The sequence below is a fragment of the Adiantum capillus-veneris genome, chromosome 20 (genome assembly GCF_014529385.1).
Source record: "Adiantum capillus-veneris isolate H3 chromosome 20, ASM1452938v2, whole genome shotgun sequence".
NCBI lineage: Eukaryota > Viridiplantae > Streptophyta > Polypodiopsida > Polypodiales > Pteridaceae > Adiantum > Adiantum capillus-veneris.
This window is the reverse complement of record NC_140950.1, coordinates 110,612,581-110,625,938: the sequence shown is the minus strand read 5'-3', so window position 1 is coordinate 110,625,938 and position 13,358 is coordinate 110,612,581. Positions and strand designations below refer to the sequence as shown.

General features: G+C 40.4%; 1 pseudogene; it reads right to left on the bottom strand.

Annotated features, from left to right (window-relative positions):
* Window positions 1-7,335: 7,335 nt before the first annotated feature.
* Window positions 7,336-7,956, bottom strand: LOC147433083 (uncharacterized; annotated as a pseudogene).
* Between the last annotated feature and the right edge of the window lie 5,402 nt (window positions 7,957-13,358).

Here is a 13,358-nt window from a genome sequence, read left to right as displayed (position 1 = left end):
AAGAACGACAAAAACGCTCAAAGAACATCGTCATTCGTGGAATCAAGGAGGAAAGCATGGAAACACCCCAATCTCTTGCGGGTTGCTATTGAAGAGTTTTTTGCTACAACACTTTGGCATGTCAGAATCATGGCTTATGGTGCACATCGAGTTGGAAAACAAGGAGTCCCTCGCTCGGGAGAAAGACCTATTGTATGTACCATGGCTGATGAGGTAAAGAGAAAGATCATCCTTGACAATGGTTGGATCTACCTCAAAGGAACGGTTTGTAAAGTATATGAGGATCGCACTCTTATGCAACAAAATGTACGTCGCAAAGCATACGAGAAAGAAGCAAGAAGGTTAAGGTATCATCTCAAGAAGAAAAGGCACTTGAGGAGGATGCAAGTCCACCCAACAAATAGGGACACATGATCTATGAGACCAACTCACGCTTGCGATAAGCTTTTGGAATTGTAACTGGTATCCATGGAATGGCGGGAATTGGCATTGATGAGCTTACCAATGACTCCGATGTGATACTTCTTGTCGAAACATGGGAGCATGATGCGCAACGAATTCTTGGATTTGACAAATACGATGTACATTCTTTGATGTGGGCCAAAAATGCAAAGCAATGAAGAGGCCAAGGAGGCATAGCATGTATGACCAAAAAGGGTTTGAAAGATGTTTCCATTGTCAAAGAAGATAAGTATAAACGCTACTTATGGCTGAAAATCAGCCCACCAAATGGTCAAGTCATGTTTGTGGCCGGCTGCTACATTCCTCACTATGACTCCAACTTTTATGCTCGCTTGAATATGGATAGAGATCAGCCCTTTGTTGAACTAGAGGAAGACATTGCTTATTACAAGGATCAAGGTGAAGTCATTGTTTTTGGAGACATGAATGCTCGCACAAATATGTTACAACACGACACACAACAAGTCGACATGCCGCATGTATCAAGAAGAGTGGATGACTCATACATGTATAATCGAAGTTCTAATGATGCAAAAGAAGTGGATCACTATGGAAAGTCACTTCTACATATGTGCAATAGTACCGGAATGCTCATTGCAAATGGTGTATCTCTATGGCAAGGCACCAATGACTTTACATGTAGAAAGCACAATGGTGCTAGCGTGATTGACTATATGTTGTTCTCAGAAGCCACTCTAGAATGCATACAAAGCTTTACACTTGGTGAATGGAATCCGGAATCGGATCATAGGATGTTATGTATTGACCTCAAGTGTGGTAAACGGCCCGAGCATGTAGCCTCCAATCATGATGTGAATCATTTGTACCTACGTCTAGACTTCAAACGAGCACTTATATATGCTGATATGGTGGACCAAATGTTAAGCATGATAGACCATCAAGGGAGCCCAACATTAGAATGCAAGTGGAAAGTTTTCAAAGAAGTAATTTTCTCTTGTGCGAAGGAATGCTTTTCGGCGAAACACATGTCTTGCAAAAGGTCTAAGAAGGGTAGCACCAAGAAGAAATGGTTTGACATGGAATGTAGTCAAGCCCGAAAACACTTGCTAAGATTGGATGCAATCAAAGACAAGGAAGTTTACTTGGAATGTTCACACACATACAAAGCACTTGTTCAAAAGAAGAGGAGAAGGTGGGAAGTCGAAAAACAACTTCTTTTAGCACAAGAGAAGGCACATGCATGTGGCAAGTTTTGGCAAAATCTAAAAGGCAAGTGCGTTGAGAGCTTTGGTGACTTGACTCTTGAGGATATGTATATGCATTGTAAGAACCTCTATGAGCAACCCAATGTTGATAAGATGGAGGGTTGTAGCTCCCTTCCATTTATGTCTCCCTTCTTTACCATTGAAGATGTATGCCGCGCGCTTGAGAAACTTGCTACTCGCAAGGCAGGTGACCTTCAAGGTGTCAAGGCTGAAATGATTAAATGGACAAGCAAGAAAACACGATATTGGATATGCGATATGTTTAACCTTGCACTTCAGTATGGCATGCCTCATGATTGGAGTGCAAATTGGATCAAACCTTTGCACAAAGGAGGAGATGTAAACAATGTGAACAACTATCGCACTATAATGGTTGGTTCTTTGATGGCAAAGTTATTTGGATGTATCATGGAGATGAAGATAAGTGAATGGGCTGAAAAGAATGGCAAACGTGCGCTTGGCCAAGCAGGTTTTCGAAAGCATCATAGCACTATTGATCACCTTGTCACTCTTCGAGTTCTTATGGAAGCGTCTCGATTGAAAGGAAAAAAGTTGTATTGTTGCTTTGTGGATTTCAAGAAAGCTTTTGACATGGTACCGCGAGGAAATCTTTGGAGACGTATGCAAAGCCTTCAAGTGCCGAGAGAATTTATGCATGCAGTCTTTCGCATCTACCAAAAAGTGATATGTCGATTACGTATGGGAGATGGTTTTTCAGAATTTTTTGCAAGCACTATTGGTGTCAAACAAGGATGCCCACTTTCCCCAACCCTCTTTGGGCTACTCATTGATGAATTGGAATACATGGTTCTTGATTTTATGCAGCAAGAAGGCATAGAAGAGGTTAAGATTGGAAATGCGGTGATCATGCTTTTGCTTTATGCCGATGATGTAGTGCTCTTGGCACATGCCTTAGAAGATGCACAAAAGCTTATGAGTGTCTTGGAACGCTTTTGCCTACATAGCGGGCTGATCGTGAATGGATCCAAAACCAAGGTTATGCTTGTAAAGACCCTCAATGACGAAAATCCATGCATTGTATACAACAATGAGAAACTTGAAGTGGTAGATCACTTCAAGTACCTTGGCCTTGAGGTTCCATCCAATCATAAATGGAAGGATTGTGCAATGCGTCGCTTGGAAGCCGGAAAGAGGGCTTATTATGCATTTGAGAACATGTGCAATGCAGGAGAGATCAAGTGTTGGGCTCTCAAAAAGTACCTCTTTGACACATTGGTGACACCGGTGCTTCTTTATGGAGTGGAGGTGTGGGGTGGAAGCATCGGGAAGTCTACTTGGAAAGAGTTTGAGAATGTCCAAAAGCGTTTTCTCACCAACTTTCTCCAAGTCAAGACACAAACACCTTACATGCTCTTACTTCTTGAGTCCGGATTGCTTCCCATTGAGGTCTTGGGCATGGAAAGGGTTGTGGAATACATGCGTAAGACACAACGCAGCCCTTTGCATCGACTTCCTAGAATCGCATATGAAGCAAGTCAAAAGGTTCAAAAGACATGCAAGAGCAAAATACTAAGTTCGGGGTGGATGCTTGATATCAAGAAATGGTTTGGAAGATGGGATGCATGTCACTTGGTCAAGGATGCGTCGATCGACTCCCAGGTTAATGAGGCCTTCTTACAACGCCAATGTATCATGGCTTGGGAGAAATCTGGAGGTTCTCGCTTCAGCCATTACACCACACACGTTGCCCCAAACTACAAATCTCTCTTCTTCTCGGAATGAGGTAACCGAACCCATTCCTACATCCTTGAGCCCATCCCGTTGAGTGCGATCCGCACCATTGCCTCCATTTGTCTTAGCTCCCATTCTCTACGCTGCGAGACAGGACGTTGGGGCACTGGCGAGGAGTGTCATCGACTTTGCACCTTATGCCCTCGTCAAGTGCGAGAGAGTGAGTACCACACACTACTTGAGTGCTCAGCTTTTGACCACATTAGGTCCTCTTTTCCCCATATATTCAGCCATGAGCTCTCCCTACATACCTTCCTCTCCCAACCACGATGTGGACTCTCTATTGCGACGCTCATTTCAGCCATTTTTGAGCATCGAGAGTCACTTATGAACTCCACTCACACCACGTGACATGTTCATTTGGTCCCATAGGTCATATTTGACCTCCCAGGACGATAATAGAACTATCTATCTCTCTCTCTCTCTCTCTCTCTCTCTCTCTCTCTCTCTCTCTCTCTCTCTCTCTCTCTCTCTGTCTACTTAGTTTTACTTATATCACTTAAAACACAAATGTACACGACTCGTTATATTTGGAAAAGCCACGACTCGTTATATTTCAAAAAGATATCTTTACATTGGCAAAATTGCATAAAAATCAAATTCAATCTCTTTCTCCTCTGATTCGACGCGCAAGAGCTAAATCCTTGGGCATTATTGTCACCCGTTTTGCATGAATAGCACACAAGTTGGTGTCTTCAAAAATAGAAATAAGATGATATTATGCCGCTTCTTGCAGAGCTTCTACGACGATACCTTGAACTCGAAACGCCATTCGATAACTTTGCATGATCTCTTTCACCAAACGTGTGAACGGTGCCTTGCGAAAGAGAAGGTCTGAAGTTTTTTGATAGTGACGAATCTCTTGCAACGCCTTTGGAATGCATCGCTTCACAGCAAGAGCCCATTGTTGAGGGATGGTAAGATCTGGGATATGGGCCTTGCGAGGGCGAACCTTGAAAACTTTTTCTTTTTACGAGAGGGCTTGCGAGGAGGATCTTGCGCATCTTCAAGGCCACCATGTGCTCCGACTGGCTCTTCAACTCCACCCTGCACTCCAACTGGCTCGTCTGCTACATCCTCAAAATCCTCTTCATTTAGTAATCCATGATCACCTCCAGGCTGATCTGACGGTAGAGCGCCGAAGCCACGTGGAAATGTCTTCCCAGCCGGAACTCGATGATTGCTTGGGATCTCCTATCCGCTCCATGGTGGGCTTTGTGCTTCGTTGTCCGTTTCGGTTTGTGTGTCTGATGTCACTACCCGTTTCTTCTTGCGTGAAGGTTGTCCATCTTGTTGCTCTTCACCTAACCATTCTCTCTCCATCTCTTCTAATAGTTCTTGTTCGTGTATCCAAGGTGGTTTTTGAGCACCTTGAATGGTTGAGTGAGGGTGAGCAAAAAAAGGTTGATCTTTTCTTGCTGTTTGCTTTGTGCGTGCCATGTTGTATGAAGGGGAAATATTGAAAATGAGACTCCCTCTTCTCTAAAAGCCCTCTATTTTTTTTTTAAAAGGTCTCTTCACACTTGACCAGGCCACTTAAAAAAACTCTTAATATCATCAAAATATAAAAAACAAAAAATGGATAAATGGAGAAGTATTATATGCAACTCAACAAAGACATCTACAAACATAAACATTACATTGCATAGCATCATTTGTTTTATATTTTGGGTAACCAACGTTTGCCCACTCTATGGAGATTTTCACACCACCTAGCATGATTAAGGGGTCTGGTGGAGTTTCTCCATTTCTCTTTAGCAGTAAGTCGAGATTGTCTCCTAACCTCCTTGGCAAGACTTGACTTTCGCGCTCGCTCTATGGCATGACATCTCCCCAAAGAACAACAAAAGAACCAATCAAACATCTCCTTCATGTAGTTGGATCTCGTAGTTCCACCACCGTGATGTGTATTTTTAAAGTAAACACCTTTGGCTTGATAATGTGATTTTTCCATTCCTTGAGTGCTCCACATGTCTAATGAACCATATTTTGACATAAAGAATGCTCCATGCGCATACAAAATATGTTGCATCAAGAAAAAAATGCTTAGATCAAATAAATATTTATGTATAGCATCAAAATTTGAACTGAACAAAGTAACTTACCATGTAGTGTGTGATATTGCTCTCTCCCCACGCTTGCACAAATGCTTTAGTGAAATTTGAAATGTGATCTTTGAACAAATTTTGTTGTTCGCTCGTGGTTTGGGGTTTCCACATGATTTGAAGCACTAACTCCAAGTGGTGCCACACTTGCCTACGTAGATTTACAAGCATGGGATTTGAATCTTGATCGGTCGTACACTTGCAAAGCACTTTCCATAGCTCCCATGGAGCATCCTCTTCACCCCTCTCCTTTTGCATCTTTGGTTTCTTGAAAAACCTACGTGCTTTCACACCATTCATAGATACTTTTTGTGGCACTTTATGCGTATTTTCCACCTCGCTGATGATAGAAACATTGCCACCATGACATCCGATCGAATTTAGAATTGTTTCAACTATTCCAATGGCTTCCACGGATGTGGAAAGTGGTTTCATTGTGAAAGCGTACTCTATGTGAAGCTTTAACAAGCGATCAAATATACGCATAAAGGCATGCAAAGTGCAAAAGTGTAGATTTGTAAGTGGAAAATTGATAATGGGATGCCATGTTTTATCTTTTGTCGACCGATTGGGGACCTCCATAATAGAACACTTCAACACCAAGCACACCCAATCCCTTGCATCATCATCCATTGACCCTGTTGCCTGACTTCCCTTGACATTTTTCTTTGAAGACGTGGAGCCACTAGTACTCTCCTTGTATCCTCGTACGCAATATGGACAAGGAAGAAGTGATGAAGCACCTTGTTTACACCCAAGTATACATTTGATTGTTTTTAGATCACCTCCTAAGTGCCACTCAACATCAAATGTACCTACTCCATCTACTTCTAGCTTTTCTCCCTCTAGTTGTGCCTTAATAACCTCTGTGATCCACGGGATCATAGAGAAGACCCATGCCAACACCTCATGAGTCTCTTTCTGAACTTCAAAAGCTCCTAACCACCATATTTCTTCTTCCAATTGTACACTAAATGATGGTTTCTGAGAATGATCACCGATAGCATCGAATTTTGCAAAAAACATTGCCTCATTCATGAGTGTCACACTCATACGTTCCAATCTCCGTCCTTTGACAATTTGACATTCATCTAGCTTAAGAATAAATATGAGCTTCTCTCCAAGTACTAAAACAACACAGGAATTGAATTGTTATACTAAATGATATTCAATACAAATAAAAAATGACATTACAATTTGTATTACCTTGTGGAGACAAAGCATAAAATTTAACCATAGCTCATTGTAGTCGTTTCAAGTCAACAAAAATATTGTTGAATTGATGATAACTAAAAGACTTTGCCCCATTAGGGATAGTATTGCCTCCCTTTATATTACCACGTGACTTGGCACTCGTGGAAGAGTACACCATGGATCCTTCAATGTGTTTGTATTCGCCAAGGGATTCCCGAACGAGATCGTTGTTTGCTTTTTTTGCAAGTCGGACCCTATGTGGAATAGGAAATAAATTATCGGTGATGCGTTGCTCTCGTAATGCATCTTTCATCAATCCATGAAGTGCATGGTATGCATTTGTGCTGATCCCAACCTCATCACAAGCTCTCTGGACATCATCCTCAGACACAAGGTTAGAGATCTTTTTTAGCATCTCCTTTGTGATGGCATCTTTCATGTGTTTGGCCTTTTCACAACCTATGATGTAAAGTATATCTTCCTTTGAGATGCATCCTAGGAGAAGATTGCAACGGTCCTCTTGTCTAAAACTTCCACACACATCTTGTATATCTGTCCTATTTCAAAAGGTGAACCGAGTTACAAATTGATGAAAATTATTTGAGAGTTATGAACACTGTGAATTTTAAAAAATACCTAGTTGTCGTGATCTGCTTCTTACATGCCCCTCCATTAGAGGCTAAGTTTTCAATGGAAAAGAACTCCCTCTTACGCTCATGCATGCCAAATGGAGTGGCTTTTAGGTGCATCATTGCAATCTGTAGCTTAGTTACCTTTGTTTCCGTAGCTTTCATCTCCTCTTTAAGATCTTTGAGTTGTTTCTCTGTGGAATGTAGTTGTTGTTGGAGATTTGTGGAATGAATGTGTAACACTTGACATTGTTGTCGGAAATATGCCGACGCACCTGTGTGATTGGAGTCCAATCTCTTACAATACCCAAGAAGACCACGTTCTCCTTCTCCCACATATTTGATTAAGCTTGGGAGTGTACGGAATGTCGGATGACAGCCCACGAGCGGATCTTTTGGATACAACCCTCCATCAAGCCACAAGTCAACATTGGTTTCTCCTCGAAACCGTCATACGGATGCCGGTTGAGATGCTTTCTCATCTTTTTTTTTTGTGGGAGCAAATTCGATCGGTAGACGCAGACTGACATTAGTTGACCTAGTAGATGACGGCGCAGGTGATTCATTGGTTATGTCGCGAAGAGACATGGTGAAAAGTTATGATGGGGAAAACTTTTGATAAGATATACTTTTTAGGATAAACAGACAATTTTTGGGATAAAAAGACTTAAAAATATATTTTTCATATATAGGTTCAATTTTTGAGCTCAAAGGAGGAAATTTTTTAAAATTTTTAAATTTCAATTTTTAGGCTTTATTAGATGGACGTTTTGATGATGTGACATTATCTATTTATTCTTGGAGTTAATGTAGAGAGGGATCCAAGGAATTTTAGATTTGGAGCTTATAAACGTTAGATTCTTCTAAAAAAATATTGTTATATATATATATATATATATATATATAGGGACCTTTTGAAAGCTTAAAAGATCCATTTTGAAGATTTTATAAAAGATTCAATTTTTTGGGGTGAATTGATGCACGAAGCCGAAAAGTGGATTTTGTCATAACTACTTACTCTCTTTGGTGAAAGGTAGAGAGAGAATGGTTCTTCTCTGTACTTTTACTCCTCTCTCTCTTTTTACTCCCCTCTCTCTCCTACTTTATCCCCCCTCTTCCTCCTACTTTACCATCCTCATTCCCTACTTTCCCCCCCTCTCCTATCTAGAGAGAAGTTAGAGAGAGAGCTACAAAAGTAGCCCTATTTATTGTCTTTGTTCCATCCATCCCCTACAAAATTAGCTTTAATCCCTTAAAATAAGGAATCCTTACATGGCCCCAAGGGGGTCCAATTTTTTCCTAATGTTTTTGGAGGGTCTACAACTATTGCTTCTTTTGATGGTGTTCCTTTGTAAGGCTTACATAGGCCAATAGTTGAGGCAATAATTGAGGAAACTTTAATTGATAAGCCATCTCATTGATTGGCTTAAGAATTTAAAAAGTAACATAGTATCTTTTTGCTAGTTTAGCATGATACTCTTAGTGGCCCATAGGATTCTTGCCTGTAATATGCCTTAGACAAGCCTTGAGAAACTTTCGCAAGACCCAATTATTTTACTTAAAGGCTAAGGCTCTTCTGTGCTATTAGCAGCACCACTTTTTGCATTTGCTTTGAGATGGATATAACCTCTTTAATCTTTGGAAAATATTCTTGTGAGTCTCGGCTATATTCATTAGTAGAGAATATCTTCCCATGTACTTTAAGTAGTAAGGGACTTTTGGATCTTCCCTCTTTAACTTCAAAAGGTGCCTTCCCCATAGAAGTACAATGTTATTGTACACATACTCTATAAGAGGTAGTTTTTCTCTCATTGAGAATATTGATCTACTTCCATGACATAGGCTTTTAGTATATCAAGAATCGTTAGATTAATTATTTCACTTTGCTCATCCGTTTGTGGATGATATGCCGAAAGAGAAATTTATTCTACTTCCTAGATTCTCAAAGAGAACCTTCTAGAAATTACTGGTCATTCTAGGATCTTTGACTGACACTATGGGTGTTGGTTTGCGATCTAAAGAGGGTTGCCATTTGATGTGCCTTAATAGTCGTTTTGATAGGCATAGAGTGTGTTTTCTTGCTAAGCCTGTCGATTGAAACAATCCAAGTTGCTTCCCTCGATCAAATTTCAACTTTTGGTATACCACGCATTTTGGAACATAGTCTTGTATGTTTATTTTCATGGTAGACCAACAGAAATACATGTCTACTCCTTGAAGAGCAGATTCTGAATTCCCTCTTTGCCCCGCATAAAGAGAAGTATGGGATTCATATATGACTTTCTTATTGTATGGGTGAGTAACACATAGCCTATTGCCGTTTGGAAGATAACCATCCTTCAAGGTGAATGGTTCTTTTTGCTTCCCTATTGCAAAGGCTATAATTACGTACTTAAAGTCCCGGTTAGTAGCATACTCATCTATCATAAAAGATAGATCATTGTGAGTTGCTATAGACACCACATTTACCCTTGGTCGTTGTGAAAGTGCATTGACTACTTGATTGTGCTTGCCAGAAATTGAGAAATATGAAATTTAAATTGCAAAAGAATATTTTCTTATCTCATTTGTTTATCGGAGAGCTTGGTTTGCGTCATGAAGTTCTTGAGGCTTTGTGATCCATTCGTAAGATGAATGGAGTCCCCAAGATATAGTGTTTCCACGTGTTTAGGGCATATAGAATATCTGGTAGTTCTTTTTTGTATTTTCCCAATACTCACTAATCAAAGTTGAGTCTTAATTTGACTCTCATATGCTATGGCATGCCCTTCTTGAAGCACAATAGCTCCAAGGCAATTACCACAAGCATCACATTGGACCTCAAATGGATTTGAGAGATCTAGTAGTGTGAGCACACATTTAGAGATAAGATTCTCCTTAAGCTTTTTCAAAAGCTTTTTGTTCTTTTGAAGTCCATGAATACTTAACGTTCTTTTTTTGTTAAGTCATGTAATGGGCTTTCTATTAGCGAGAATCTTTTTAATGAAGCATCTATAGTATGCACACATACCTATGAACCTTCGTACCTCCTATAGATTCCTTGCATTAGGCCATCCTTTTATTATCTCTAACTTTGTTGGATCCATACGGGTGCCATCTTTAGAGATAATGTGACCTAAATATGGAATCTCTTGTAGGAAAAAATCACTTTTCTTTTGATTAATGAAAAGATTTTTCCCTCTCACAACTTGAAAGATTACCTAGAGGTGTCGCTTGTACTCCTCAAGAGAATTTGAATGACCTGAAGATTTTTGTCCATCATGAGTTTGAATGCGTTTGGAGCATTTGTCAGGCAAAAATTGTAAATTATCAAAGAGATCTTCTACCCGCGACACTGAAAATCTATTTTTGATAGTAATCTTATTTAGTGCTCAATAGTCGACACACATGTGATATGTGTCGTCTTTGTTTTTCACTAAAAGCAATGGTGAACAAAATGGAGAGGAGTTAGACCTCACCATCCCTTTTTCTAACAATTCAGGCACTTGCCTCATGATGTCTTCTTGTTGAGCTTGTGAAACTAGATAAGGAGGCTTGTTAGGCAGTGAGCTTCCTGGTAGGAGCTCAATTGCATGGTCGTCATCCCTCAATTTAGAGGTACTCACTAGGGCTGTCATCAATGAAAACATCTTGGGATCCATTTAGGAAATTAGAAAACTCAAATTCCTCTTAATTCCCTTTATTGCAAGGGTATGGTGTGCCCCGACTCATTAGCATGTATATACATGCTCTCTTTCCTGTAGGTGAAGTAGATTCTCCTTTCAGGGAACTTCATGTTGGGAGCCATGCGGTTAACCATGGTGCCCCAACGATAACATTATCATCTTTGAGAGGGGAGATGAAGAAATACTTTTTGGCCACATAGCTTTGGACATGAAGCCTCAATTTTCCAATTAAGGGGGTAACTGAGATGTCTTGTCCCTTGATAGCTCCATTGGATTTCAATGCATAACCCATCTTGTGGGCTTGTATGCCTAGCTTGGTGGTCAACTCCATGAAGTTGTGAGTTGAACCTAGGTCAAACAAAATAAAGGCATCATGCTCTTGCATCTCTCCCCAAGCATACGAAAGGAGAAATCCTTGTCAATGAGCATCCTCTTTTGGAGCTTCAAACATAGAGACTCTAGGAGCGTCATTACGGGCAATTCTCTTGGGGCAAGGACGATAACCATGGCCTTGATCCCCACACTTAAAACATTTGTGGTCCTTAAAATAAAACTTCTAGCTGTTTAGGAGAGAGTTTATATTTACCTTTGTAAAGTCCCTTCTCCTTGGATTGTTGTTGTTGGAATAGCCTTGGTAAGAATTTTGGACATTGGTTTTCCTCTTGGCATCACTTTTGTCTTTATTTTACATGGGCTTGAAATTCCGTCTAGCCCCTTGTTGGAAATTGATGCGTGAAGAAACCATGGTGTGGTGGATTACTTCGGTGATAGAACCAGGCTATTGAGAGTTGACATACTCAGCCATTTCTTTGGGTCATCCCGCACAAAATTGTTGCTTTTGCTCGATGAAGTCTATCTTTTGAAAGAAAATAGCCTTGAGATATAAATCCGAAAACCTGTCCACATATTTGTGGATAGACTCATGAGAGAAGCTTCAAACTTTGTCATTCAATAAGCACTTTGTCCTTTGCATCACTGGAAACTAGTTGCTTCATGATGGAAACTCGTAGAGTTTTCCATGTCTTTGGGGATTCGCCATTGCCACGAAGGCTAGCCCACTATTGACGATCCAATTTTTTGAAAGTGCATAGCTACATGGTGTAGCTTGGAGGCCTCTGTGAAGCCCTCATCTCGAAAGGCCGCATCAAATTGTTCGATGAAGGCCAATACTTTGTTGGTAGCACCAAAGGTACCATCATAGGTGAGAAAAGAGATACTATTTCCTCCCTCTTTGAGCTTCTTGAGCTTTTGTGACCTTCACCATGCAGGATAAGATTTGCGATTTCCTCCCCTCTTGTAGTCTCTAGGAGAATAACTATTGCTTTTGTTGGAAGAGGAGGAAGGTGAAGAAGAAGGAGAAGAGGGTGACCTCTTTCTTGCCCTTTTCTTCCTTTGTTTCCTCTCTTACCTTTTGGTGACAAGGAGAAGGACTATGGGTTAGCCGTTTCCTCTTGGGAGGAGTTGGCAATCGTTTAGTCTGCCTTCTTCATGAAGCCACATCTTCGGAGGAACTTAGGTACTCATTACTTTCTTGTTCTTTGGATTCCTCCTCTTGTATGGGAGAGAGTCTTATTTTGGGGGTCTCAACAAGAGGCCTCCTAAGCTCTCTCTCCTCTTGAAGAGGGAAGGAAATCCCATAAGCACGAAGTTGTTGAGTAACTTAGGCTTGCAAAGTATCGTTGCAACCTAGTGACAAGATAATTAACAAACATGGGCATCATCATTACCACCTTCATGTGCAAAATCAAAGTTATCAATGTTCACTCTACTCTCTTGGTTATTGTCATCCATGTTAATTAGAATTATGTGTTTACTTAGTGTATGCTTTGGCAATTCAAAACCTTAGTTGCTACTCTTCTTAGCCTTTGAAAATAGGCACTTAAGTATCTACACCCAAGGCTTGAATTGGTTAATTAAAGAGAGTAGTAAAGTGAGTCTAACATAGTGAAGTTTTCGAGGGATAGGTCCTTTCGGACTTCTTATGGCTGAATAATGGTAAAGCTATAGGCAATTCTAAAAAGACTCCATTATTAAGACCAAAGCTCCCGAGGTGTGCACCATATCTCACATAGTGGGCTCAACAAAACCGATAATAGATCCCAGTCCCACTTACCCTAGTATAATTAATAAAATCAACCATTAATCGGCTACTGAAGGACCTCTCTTCTTAAGAAAGAAAAGAGAAACCAAATTCTTTGATACCAATGTAATGGAAATGGCCTATGAACTTTGAGAGTAGAGGAATTATTAAATTAGATGAAGCACTTTTGTGAGATTATTTTGTGAGCATAGCGGGTCAACTTAATTGATGGTAGCAACATAAAC